This window comes from Taudactylus pleione, unplaced genomic scaffold (assembly GCF_031769625.1).
Source record: "Taudactylus pleione unplaced genomic scaffold, aTauple2 ptg000113l, whole genome shotgun sequence".
Classification (NCBI taxonomy): domain Eukaryota; kingdom Metazoa; phylum Chordata; class Amphibia; order Anura; family Myobatrachidae; genus Taudactylus; species Taudactylus pleione.
Genome location: NW_028284515.1, coordinates 14,949,248 through 14,963,105, shown reverse-complemented (window position 1 = coordinate 14,963,105; position 13,858 = coordinate 14,949,248).

Sequence of the window (13,858 nt, the reverse complement as noted above, 5' to 3'; positions counted from 1 at the left end):
TTTCAAATTGAATACGGCGATACTTTTCCGCCTGGCAAAATGACATCATTGCTAAAACTTTTCCGCGGAATCCGGCTTTTCGCCTCAAATTGAATACGGGCCTTAGTATAAAAAACCCAACAAAAGTGATTGCTGAAAGACCAGTAGTAATGACCGTTGTAAGGAGGAAGTAATTGGTACAGACAAAATATAGGCAAAAGTGTGAAAACCTTATGTAATGTAGGTTTGGAGTAGGAAAATTAAATATACAGTGCATTGTAGAGTGATTAGGAATGTAAAGACTACCAGGTGAAATTGCATAACATAAAAAAACAGAAAACGTAGTCTTTGCACTGTAACCATAACTCAATAGTCCTATAAAACTATGATAACATTTTATTCGAGACAATAGGTCTCGTAAACATTTAAGAACTTGTCAAAACCATGTCCAACGTGTATCTAGGTGGTGTAAAGTAGCCCTCAGGCAAAGAAAGTATACGATCTGTCCATGACAATGTTCTTCTATGTCTAAAGAGAGAGCAGAGTATTAATGTCCTCTCTACCTCCATTAACAGGAAATAGACCCAGTGACAACAGTGGAAAGACTCAAGGCGAAGGGTAATCTTTGTCTCGTCTCGATGTCCACCCACAGTAGCCCACTCCTATGCTGGCGGTCTGCATCATTGTGGTTTCGGAGATTTGTTCGAAGTTGAGGTCATGGGAGGCTCCGGTAGAATCTCAATGGCTTCCAACATTTTCTGTCCCTGCTCCACAGTTTTAGCCAGATGGGTTGCATTGTTCGTGAAGACCTGTAATTGGAAAGAAAAGTTCCAACGGTACTTGATATTATTTTGCCGAAGCACTTTGAAAACTGGTTGCAGGTCTCTGCGTTTCTAAATAGTAGACAGACCAAGGCCTTGAAATATCTGTATGAGCATGTCTCAAAAATCAACAAACGGGGTGTCTCTGGTCACGGCAACAATTTTCTCTTTGGTGCGGAAGTAAGGCAAACGTGTGACAATATCCTGTGGGTATTGTCCAGGAGGTTGTTTGGATCTTAGGGCTCTTTGTGCTCTATCCAGCAACAGGTCACGCTCCTCTAAGTCAGGAAGTATATGCCTAAAGAGTTCCTAGGTCAGTAATGTCCACAGAGAAATTGTCTCCGGTATATTTGTGATCCTTAATACCATCTACCAGAGTGGTGAGAAGCGCTTGAATGTTAGGGTCAATCTCCATCCCTGAAGACAATGTTGGTTGAGGTGAGCTTGGTTGATCTGCAGTTTGTGTAGGTGGTTTACGTCTAGTCTTAAATATACTGAGGGCGGTGGCCACGGCTGATTTGTTTTATTTTTATGAGATAAGACACAAATAAATGTGGGGATATACCAGAGAAGTAAAATTACTGGTACAGATAAAGCTATGAGAATGAGACACGGTTCCACTGTAGTGGTTAATGAAGAGGGTCCATCAGTGGTAAGACACCTTCATACAGTAGAGAAAATAAATCTTATTTCAGACAATAAAGGAGATTGCAAAAGGCACATATACTGTAGTATAATGAAGATCAGCAGTGTAACTCACTAGTAATGCTGGTTGCAAAAATATATGAGCACAATGAGAACAGCTATTGAGGTTAGTCGTAGTAATAACACAGGGCCTGATACACTACCGATCACAACTGTGCGAGTGAGTGAACTGCCCACAGCGATCGGGACTGTGACCGCAGTGACTACACAGACCCATCGCAGAGTGATTGACAGGAAGTGCCATTTTTGGGAGGTGATGGGGGCGTGGGAGGTCAGCGGAATGCAGGCGTGCCAGTGTGTTTGAACGCTGTTGTAGGGGCGTGCGTAAATAATCCACTGCGATGCCTTATGCAGCCTGAGTACTCATAGCATGCAAGTAAGTTAGAAATTCATGAGTAAGGTCAGAGCTTGGGCAAGTGTGCGTGGGGCTACGATGGTACTCGATGTCACCGATGGTTTTGCAGACTTGCTAGGATTACGGATGTGTGTAAGGTAAAGTGGGCGTCCTTATGTAGTGCTGCGTCAGCATAGTGATCGCAATGGATTAGCATACTATTGCAGTAAGACTGCGTACGTCATCGCTATTGCAATCGCAGTTGCGAGACATAATAATTCAGGCCCATAGAATGCTCAGTCTGTTATAGATGGTACTCTGAGGCCCTCCAGTGGTGAATATATATTGGTGCAGGTGATGAGTTCTGGGAAATGCAGAACCATGGGAGATTTTTTGTTTGTTTCTTTTGTGGGAAGGAGGGGTGCCCAGAACACTGCCCACTAGAGTGATATTAGTCACATATATCTCCCAGAGACCAAAGGGAAAGTTCTAGGAGAATCCTGTACAGATGCAGATAATAATACAGGGGCCATGGGAAAGTGGTGGCAAGGCTGGGGTTAATAAAAGAGCCCAGACAGAGGTGTAGGAGAGCTCCCATGGAAGTAGGTACTCACTGGTGACTAGAGATGCTCCAGCGATCCTCCTAACCAACAAGCCCCAGACAGGCTGAACTCTATGCAAGGGGCCCCGCAGCTTAGGCTGCAGTGATGAGTCAACTGTGCTGCGCCGTGGGTTGCAGCAGCAGGAGGATGCAGAGTTGAAGCACTGGACATGAAGAGGGCGTGTTGGTCCCATAGGCAAAACATAGAGGGGGGTTCTGGTTGCCTGGACACCCCCCTCCCCTGTCCACACCATGACCACAATATAAATAGTATATAATTATAGTTTACTAGTGCTGCATGTTCTCTTCAGTATCACAAATAAAATAATTAGCACCACCTGTGGCTCTTTTAACATGTGTCAGCTAGTAATGAATACCCCTGTGCACCAATTAGGAGATCTGGAAAACATGCACTGTTAAGGTTGCACTAATTATAGACCATCTATAAGGTTAATTATTAATATTGTTATCCAGTGCATAAGATGTACATATACGTCAAGAGCAGTGCTAGGTTCTTCTGCTGCTCCCAAGACTCCCATTTGCTCCCATGCTAAATGGTGCCCACAGTCATACTTGCCAAGAATGCCGCATTCTGCGGGAGGCTTCCGTTACGCCAACCAGTCTCCCGCTGCCCCACAAAGCCCTCCCAATACCCCGGAATACACCAGCCCCATCTGAAATAAGGACCGCACATGCGCAAGCCCAGCTGCGGCAGGGGTGGTGCTTGGTGCACGCAGTGTGGATCCGTGGGCATAGTTGCCGTCCGCTTATAACAAGCGGAATTGGGCTTGTTTTTTTCCCCAGTTGCTTGTTTTTTGGGATGGTTGCTTGTTGTTTGTTTTTGGGCTTATTTTTTTTTAGGTAGCTTGTTTTTGGGCTTGATAGCCAGATTCCACTACTAAGGTGAGCAAATGTTATATAGCTCCTTCACCAATCCATTTATGTTTAGTTGTCTGTCTGTATGTATATCTCCCTGTATATGTAGTTATATAGATTTGTTTAACTAGAATAACTCGTTTAAATGATCATTAGAAGTTACATTTTCCCATAAGTCAGTTATTTTGTTTTCACGTGCTTGTTTACCTTACTCTTTTGTCCTGTACTTTACCACGCACAGAGGACCTGATTCACCAGTGCACACTAGTTGCTTGGGACTCTGCGCAGGACCTGTTCTGTGCATGTGCAGAACGGGTCCTGCTCTATCGTACAGGCACCTGTATGCATTTGCCTGATTGACAGGCAGAGGAGTTTGCGGGGCGGAGACGCCCTGTATTCCCAGAAACTGGGGCATGTAGCCCCCATTTTCTGGGAGTGGCAAGGCTAGGATCTGCATCCATGGACGCAGACTTCAGGGCCTTGCATGATGACAGAACATGGCCAGCTTCATCTACCGCAGCCTGACCAAAGGTGCAACCATCGCGATCGATGGTTGCAATGGTGATCCCAGACTGCAACCTTGGTCGCAGCCTGGGATCGCAGATGCAGCAAAGAGATTTCAGGCACCTTCTGCTGCATTTGCATTTTAGGAAGGACAGAATTACAAAGCTGCTTGTATGCGGCTTTGCAATTCCGTCCTATGCCGAATCAGGCCCGAGTGCCCTGCGCTTTACTTCGCACAGTGGAGTCTATTCGTAGAGCAGGGAAAAGCCATGTTTTGCAAATATTTATGTGTATTTTAAGAAAATGAATAATAAACAATAACGTTTGTGGTTTTCACTAAATTACCCCCACCCTCGTACCACCATATTACGTTGGGCTTATGGTTTGGGCTTATCGGATTGGGTTGGGCTTGTTTTGGGCTTGTTTTTCACTCAAGAGTTGCTTGTTTCTCATTTCAGAGTTGGCAACAGTGTCCATGGGCATTGTTGGCCGCCCAGCAGAGCCTGTGAATGAGCGGCCAGCCACCAGTGCAGGCATGGAGACAACGCACCACAGTCTCTTTTAGTGGCTGTGGCAGAAGCGGCAGATCCCTCCCCCTCTCCCACCTGCATGTTGGTAGCTGCAGAGAGTGAGATATGCAGAAAGAGGTGTGATGGGGGAGCTGGCACGGCGTGGAGAGCAGGTCTGGTCTGGCTGGGTCCGGAAGCCTGGAGGACGAAGGATGCCTGGTCCCAAGGTGACTGTCTATGGTTCTATCTCAGCAGCTCCACAGGCTGGCACTAACGCCAGTGACATCTGTGTGTATGTAAGGTGGAACTAATGTGTGTGTGTGTGTAGGCTGGCACTGCCCCATGTGTGTGTAGGGTGACACTGTGTGTAGGCTGGCCCTGACCCGTGTGTGTGTGTGTAGGGTGGCACTAACTGTGTGTATGTAGGCTGGCACTGACCCCTGTGTGTGTGTAAAGTGGTACTAATGTGTGTGTGTGTAGGCTGGCACTGACCCATGTGTGTGTGTGTGTATGTAGGGTGGCACTAACTGTGTGTGTAGGCTGGCACTGACCTCTGTGTGTGTGTGTAGACTGGCACTGACCGCTGTGTGTGTGTGTGTGTAGGCTGGCACTGATCCCTGTGTGTGAAAGGTGGTACTAATGTGTGTGTGCAGACTGGCACTGACTCCTGTGTGTGTGTTGTGTAGTTTGGCACTGACCTCTGTGTATGTGTGTGTGTAGTCTGGCACTGACCTCTGTGTGTGTATGTAGGGTGACACTAACCTGTGGCACTGACCTGTGTGTGTGTGAAGGGTGATACTAACCTGTGGCACTGACCTGTGTGTGTAGGCTGGCCCTGACATCTCTGTGTGTGTAGGGTGGCACTGTGTGTAGGCTGGCACTGACCTGTGTGTGTGTGTGTGTGGTGACACTAACCTCTGGCACTGACCTCTGTGTGTGTGTATAGGGTGACAATAACACCCTCTGGCAGCATGCTACACTTAGTAATTTAGTTTCCTCCTACCATTGGTTAGGACACCACCCTGAGCGGCAATAGACACACCCATAAGTGTAGCTACACACGCCCTTTAGGCGGAGCATAACATGCCCCCTCAGCGGTGTACAGTGCAAACCATCATACCATTTAGAATCTCCCTGAAGCTACTTTCCAAAAGTAGGTAAGTCATACTCGTCTACCCTCCCAATTTGGCCGGGAGTCTCCCCAAAATCGTGTGCCTCTCCCGGCCCCCCGGAAAGGCAGGCAAGCCTCTCGGGCCCCAGCGTCCCATCCCCCCCTACACTAACAGTATAAATCCCAGCAGCAGAGGGGTCGGTGACGCGATTCAGCATTGGCATTGTGAAGAGGGGGCAGAGCCACGATGGCGATGTAATGCCCCCATGCTCCGCCCCCCAAATATGCGTCATTGTCTGGCCACGCCCCTTTTTACAGTGACCCACCGCCCGCCAAGAAAGCCCGACAGCTCCCTCCTGGCAGGAGGGAGTGAAATGTTGGTAAGTATGAGGTAAGCATGGCCCACATGTATAAAAGCATTCAGCTCAGGCAGGATGGCCCTACTGCCGCATCTAATGGCTTACTGTGATCGGTCCTGTATATGCTGGAATTATGACACACAATATGTATGACACATATTAAAGCTGGTTAAGTGCTAATTATGTCCTCTTCATGGACTGGCCACACTGTCTAAATCAAGCATTTGGAAACCCCCTCTTGAAATCCTGCATTTGCCCCTGGTTGGACTCCTGGACAGCAATATAGGGCAGTGAGGGATCGTGTGAAGCCACCAGAAGGGTCCTACACTTAGCCACAGATGTGCAGGTACAAAGATAGCGGGGTAACCATGTGGAAGACCAGGTGGGCAGCACTCACAGATCCAGGAGCAAGTGCAGACTCGGAGAGGGGGAAGCAACATATCCCCGGGGGTACCAGGGTGGCCAATGCTGGGGCGGTGAGTAGCAGGTTTGTCACCACAATGGGGGAAATCAGCCTGGTAGCACAGACAGGGGCTGGCTGGCAACTTATAGCCTGGGGGGCAAATGCATGCAGGCGGCCCTGGCAGAGGAGTAGTGTGTAGCCAAGGTGCCTGAAGAATGTGCGTGCTACGGCGCCCCTCCCCCCCTCAAGTGTTCCAGGGAGGAGGCGGGTCCATATGGGATTAATGTAAAGTAAAAATAAAGATTAGGGACAGCTCCGTCATGGTGCCCATATGCAGTGCCCCCTGTGCCCCAGGAGAGGACCCCCTTATGCAGGCCTCCAGTAGTGCCCCCAGTAGTGATCCCTCCTATGCAGTGACCCTTATATAGTGCCCCCAGTAGTGGTCCCACCTGTGCAGTGCCCCTTGTGCCCCCAGTAGTAAGCCCCTTATATAGTGCCCCCAGTAGTGGTACCCCCTATGCAGTGCTCCTTATATAGTGCCCCCAGTAGCAGTCCACACCCCATGCAGTGCCCCCAATAGTGGTAACCCTTATGCAGTGCCCCTTAAATAGTGGCCCCAGTTGTAGTCTCCCCCCTATGCAGTACCTCCAGTATTGCCCTTTTTATAGAGCCCCCAGCAGTGGTCCCTCGATGCAGTGCCCCCAATGGTAGTCCCCTCCCCCCTATGTAGTGCCCCTAGTAGTAGTCCCCTCCCCCAATGCAGTGCCCCTAGTAGTTGTCCCCTCCCCTTGTAGTGCCCATAGTAGTAGTCCCCCCCTTGTAGTGCCCCCAGTAGTAGTCCCTCCCAGTTCTAGTCCCCCCCTTGAAGTGCCCCCAGTTATAATCCCCAGTAGTGGTCCCACCTTGTAGTGCCCCCCCCTGTAGTGCCCCCAGTAGTGATCTCCCCCTTGTAGTACCCCCAGTAGTGGTCTCCTTCTTGTAGTGCCCCCAGTAGTAGTCCCTCCCTCTTGTAGTGCCCCCAGTAGTGGTACCCCCTTTGTAGTGCCCCCAGTAGTAGTCCCTCCCTCTTGTGCCCCCAGTAGTGGTGCCCCCAGTAGTCCCCCCCTTGTAGTGCCCCCAGTAGTAGTAGTCCCCCCCTTGTATTGCCCCCATTAGTAGTAGTCCCCCCCTTGCAGTGCCTCCAGTAGTGGTTGCCCCTTTGTGGTGCCCCCAGTAGTGGTCTCCCCCTTGTAGTGCCAGCCCCCCCCCAGGTAGACACACGTAGTAAAAAAAACAAAAAAACACTTACCTGAATCCCCGCTCCCGCCGTCGCCATCCGCTCCTCCGTCTGTCCTTCCCGTGCTGGGGCGCTCTGCATTATGGGAGAGACATCATATGACGTTATGACGCCTCTCCCATTACCCACTGCGGGAGCCGGAAGATGGAGAGGCTCCTGCAGTGGGCGCAGCAGCAGCTAATGAGACCCTGACAGACTCTCATTGGCTGCTGATCAAAACAAACACACAGCTGCTGGTGCCGGCGGCTGTGTGTTTGTCACTTGTGTAGCGCTGACCGAACTCCATCCGGTCAGCGCTACACACGCGGTGCAGCCTGTGTCACAGTGACACAGACTGCCCGCGGCCCGCATAATGCTGCGGCCCGGGGGGCACATGGCACCCTGCCCCCTGGCCCAGCCCGCCACTGAGCACAGAGTTGTGGAGAAACCTGTCCACCATTTTAGACTGTGAAGCCACGCCTCCTATTTGTAGGAATTCTATTTGTAACTCCTACCAGAGTTGGACTGGCCCATAGGGATACAGGGGAAACCCCCGGTGGGCCCCACTGCCTGACGGACCCTCTAGTGCCAGTTTTCAATTTGTGCACTTGGATTATGTGTGCTTGGTTTGTTTCTACAGAAACTACACCAAGAGTTGCCCTCCTGACAATCAAAATTGGAGGTTGAGTTAATAGATCTGGGGGTCCATTCATCATGCTAATTATCGGGGGCTGGAATGCAGAGGAAAATTAAGTATCCAACTCACTGTAAGTAGCATCAGTGGACATAAATTAACCGGAGCATTTCAACATTGCTGCGGTGCGGAAGCAGCTGATCCGTAAATCAGATGTCTCCATGATCCCCTTCACTACTACTTTAGTCACTCCAGACTCCCCCTGTGTCTCTGAAGGTTCCTGTGTCACTCCAGGCCCCCCTGTGTCTCTTTAAGCTCCCCATTGTCTCCCCAGTCTCCCCCTGTGTCACTCCAGGTCTTCCTGGAGTGTCACTCCCTGTGTCACTTCAGCCCCCCCTTCCCATGCCACTTTTCTGCAGAAACTGAAAGTCCTTGCTTACTTGGAAACTGAGGGAGCTGTTGCAGGGATCCGTGGCAAAGTGGAGTGCTCGGCAATGAGGCAGCAGGGGAAGGGCGTGCAGGTGTCAAGGGGTCCTGGTGAAGAGCCGGATCCTGGGCTTGCCATCCCTTCATAGGAGGAGGCAGGGAGAAGCAGCTGAAGAGAGGTAGGCCGGAAAGCTGGTGAGGAACTGCGCTTGACAATAAGGAAAGGGATAACGTACTCCTATTATGGGGCACTCACAGGCGTATTAAAGATATATCATATAGTGACCATAGTAAATTTAAAATATAACCTTTATTAAATCCTTAAAATAAGGTTAGCAAAATATAATAATCAAATATATATTTTATTTTTGTATTATATAAAATTGTGTTTATGTGAATTAAAAACTGGTGTTATCCATAATTATTGTTAGTTTATTTTTCAATCATTAATGTATGCACCACTCTATTGAATGATGAAATAAAGTTGAATGATTAGGATATAATCCAATTATTATATGATCTCAGAATCATATTGTTCTTGCTCAAAGACTCCCAACAGGCTACATGCCACTTGTTGAATGTTGGTCACCAAACAGTATATACCAGTGGTTCCCAAACTTTTTTGAATCACGGCGCCCTAGAGTATCAGCATTGTTTTCACGGCACCCCTAAGCCATAAGTTTGCTATTAAGAAATTCAGAAAAAAATTAGTAAAGTGAAGTAAATTGTGCTACCTGTCATCCTTAGGCTCAGTTATGTGGTGGTGGACAAGTTGGCGCTTCTGTTTGTCCACATATTTACATTTCATAGACCATAAATAATTTTATTTGGTGCTGGACCACCAACCTGAGGCACCCCTGCAAGTGTCCCGAGGCACCCCATGGTGCTGCTGCGCACAGTTTGTGAACGGGAAGCAGTCGGGAAGCCAACGGACGGAATCCCGACCGTCGGCTTCCCAACTGTCTAATCCTGATGCCTATAATTTTACCTACGCCGGGAGCCCGACACCCGTCTTACCGATCGAAGGAAAGCTGGGCGCGGACAGCCGCGGGGGGGGAAGGATTAGGTTTAGGGTTCTTGAGGTATCAGTCCGAGGTACCGAGGTACCAGTTAGAGTGAGGCACCCCCCCAGGAGTTTAGGGATAGGCTAGGGGAAGGGTGGGTTAGGGTTAGGCACCCCTGGGTGTAGGTTAGGGTTGGGCACCCTAGGTTTAGGCGGCTGGGAAGGGGGGGTTAGGTTTCGGCACTTAGAGGGGGGATTAGGGTTAGGCACTTGGGGGGGAGGTTAGGGTTAGGCACCCCCTAAGGGAGGATTAGGAGGTAGAATAGGGTAGGAAATACTTACCTTGGGACGATCGGGATTTTCACTGCTGCCGGGAAGCCGCTGTCGAAATTTGAACCGCCGGTCATGCGGCCAACGGTCAATCATTCTGAATCCTTGGGAACCACTGGTATATACATATGTACCTAAACACAATATGTAATATTGTATATTCATTCCATTCCCTTAAGTATTCAGTAAATCCCATATATTGTTTTACAGTATCTCACATCTGCTTACTTACTCCTACAACTGGATTTGATTTTATTCTGCAGTTTGGATACATTATAATATAACAATTTCTCAATCTATTAGCAAATCCCAAATGTCTGTTATACAACATAAACAGTCAGGTCCATAAATATTGGGACATTGACAGAATTTTCAGATTTTGGCCTCTATTCACCACCACAATGGTTTTGAACTGAAACAAACAAGATGTGCTTTAACTGCAGACTTTCAGATTTAATTTGAGGGTAATTACATCCAAATCGGGTGAACGGTGTAGGAATTACAACGGTTTCAATATGTGCCTCCCACTTTTTAAGGGGCCAAAAGTAATGGGACTATCAAGTCAAAAGCTATTTCATGGACAGGTGTGGGCTATTCGCTCATTATTTCATTATCAATTAAGCAGTTACAAGGTCTGGAGTTGATTCTAGGTGTGACATTTGCATTTGGAATCATTTGCTGTCGACTCTCAATATGAGATCCAAAGAGCTGTCACTATCAGTGAAGCAAGCCATCATTAGGCTGAAAAATCAAAACAAACCTATCAGAGAGATAGCAAAAACATTAGGTGTGGCCAAATAAACTGTTTGGAACATTCGTAAAAGAAAGAACACACCGGAGAGCTCAGCAACACCAAAAGACCCGGAAGACCACGGAAAACAACTGTGGTGGATGACAAAATAATTATTTCCCTGGTGAAGATAAACCCCTTCACAACAGTTGGCCAAATCAAGAACACTCTCCAGGAGGTAGATGTATATGTGTCAAAGTCAACAATCAAGAGAAGACTTCACAAGAGTGAATATAGAGGGTTCACCACAAGATGCAAACCATTGGTGAGCCACAAAAACAGGAAGACCAGATTAGAGTTTGCCAAACAACTTCTAAAAAAGCCATTACAGTTCTGGAACAACATCCTATGGACAGATGAGACAAAGATCAACTTGTACCAGAGTGATGGGAAGAGAAGAGTATGGAGAAGGAAAGGAACTGCTCATGATCCAAAACATACCACCTCATCATTGAAGCATGGTGGTGGTAGTGTCATGGCATGGGCATGTATGGCTGCCAATGGAACTTGTTCCCTTGTATTTATTGATGATGTGACTGCTGACAAAAGCAGCAGAATGAATTCTGAAGTGTTTGGGGCAATATTATATGCTCATATTCAGTCAAATGCTTCAGAACTCATTGGACGGCGCTTCACAGTGCAGATGGACAATGACCCGAAGCATACTGCAAAAGCAACCAAAGAGTTTTTTAAGGCTAAAAAGTGGAATGTTATGCAATGGCCAAGTCAATCCCCTGACCTGAATCCGATTGAGCATGCATTTCACTTGATGAAGACAAAACTGAAGGGAAAATGCCCAAAGAACAAGCAGGAACTGAAGACATTTGCAGTAGAGGCCTGGCAGAGCATCACCAGGGATGAAACCCAGCGTCTGGTGATGTCTATGCGTTCCAGACTTCAGGCTGAAATTGCCTGCAAAGGATTTGCAACAAAGTATTAAAAAGTGAAAGTTTAGATTTAGGATTGTTTAGTTTGTGCAGGGCCGCAACTAGGGGGGGCTAGAGGTGCACGTGCACCGGGTGCCAGATTGTAGGGGGTGAAAAAAGCTGACTCAAGGTGGCTTGGCGGCTGCAGGCTCAGAAAATGGCCATCCAAAAATGGCCGCCGCCAAAGAGGAGACAAATGCTAGAGGTCCTTACTGGCCAGGGGGGTTTATGCTCATTGCCAGGGGGTTTATGCCAACCATCCGCATGGTCGAGCAAGGACAAACTTCAGGTACAGGAAGGGAGGGGGTGCAAAATTGCTGCCTTGCACTGGGTGACAGATATCCTAGTTTCGGCCCTGGTTTGTCCCATTACTTTTGGCCCCTTAAAAAGTAGGAGGCACCTATAGAAACCATTGTAATTCCTTCACCGTTCACCTGATTTGGATGTAATTACCCTCAAATTAAATCTGAAAGTCTGCAGTTAAATCACATCTTGTTTGTTTCATTTCAAAGCCATTGTGGTGGTGAATAGAGGCCAAAATATGAAAATTATGTCAATGTCCCAATATTTATGCACCTGACAGTATATCTTCTATCTGCTTACTACTCCCACAACAGGAGCCGATTTATTCTGCAGTTTGAGAAATGGTAGTGTTCCAGCGTATCCATAGAGTTTACTTACAAATGAAACAAATCCCAGATATACAACATACTGTATATATCTCATATTACTCTCGCAACAGGAGTTGATTTATTATGAAGTTTCAGAAATTGTTGTTGCAATGTATCCAATTTTAATTCAGAGTATGTAATTGAACTAATGTCTCTCAATTTGGGATTCTGCAGTTCCCATATAGTTGTAAATCACAATCAATTTGAGCATGATCCACTTATCCCACGTGTGCGTAGAAAATGTTCCCATTGAGGAGTTATTCATTCCTACATATAGTATAATGCTGTGTTACTCTTGTCACAAGCGTCTCTTAACATAGAGAGAATTTTGCAGCTTAATGGTTACATTTTCCTATAAACATGAATTGTGTACAAATGTATCGTCACTGTGGTGATCCAGAATTTACATGGTTTTGATGTATTACTGTCACAACCGGGAACTAGGAATACCTCTGTTGAGGGCAAGAACCGGGGGTTAGGATAGCCGTGAAACAAATGAAAGGGGTGACAGACTAAGTCTTCTAATTTTGGCCAAACCCAGGTTTGGCTAGACATGCCCAGAGGCGCAGATTCTAACTCACTTGGTGGTTTTCTCCAGTGACCCCTCCAGTTGGGATTTGGTTTTCGCTGCACCAAGTGAGCAGGTCGTGGCCCTCTGGACAGGTACCTGGGAGTGACAGAAGACAGTAACAAATATAACGGGAAAATCACTAACACTGGGAACACTAGAAATAACACAGGGAGACTGGGAATGGATTAACACTAGAAAGGAACGGAAATAAAGAGGCACTAGAAACACTGGGAGAGGAAGATCCAGAGATAGGCTTGCTCAGGAAAATACAGGAAATAACCTCGGAGTTGCACTTGGGACACACTGGAGCTCTTGACACAAACTTGTAAGGGTACACGAGAGAATACAATTGAGATGTATGAGAGGTGCAGATATAAACTTATACTGAGGTCCGGGTAATGAGTACACAAAATGCACTGGGGACGCACCGGGGGTGTGGGGACAGACTTGTACTGAAACACAGGAGCAGAGTACACAAAGATGCTCTGGGGACGTACCGGAGGTGCAGAGATGAACTTGTACTGAGGTCTGGGTAATTAGCATACAAAGATGTGCTTGAGACGCACCGGAGGTGCGGGAACAAACTTGTATTGAGACACAGGAACTGTGCACACAAGGTTTCTACTTGAGACTCACGGGAAGTACGAACATGAAGGCACAAGTATTAGATACACGGAGACGGAGAATACAGAAACACTGTAAATAAATACACAAATGTGCTCGAGACGCCCCGGAGGTGCGGACACGGACTGGTACAGGAACACAGGTAGTGAGTACACGGAGGTCACAAAAGACAACAGGAAGCCAGGAACACTGAGGAAAGTAATACAGCCTCTGTAACATGAGAAGGTTGTCACAAGGAAACAGCGACATACAGTCATACAATGATGTTGATCAGGCAACTTCCTGTTGCAGGAGTCAGACCTAAATACCCTTAGGCAGTTGGTCATTGGATTGTGAGATCAGCTGAGACCCCGCAGGACTGCCATTGGAGGAAACTGATCAGGTGAAATAAACTAACATGGTTACACCCATGACCGCTAACGTGGG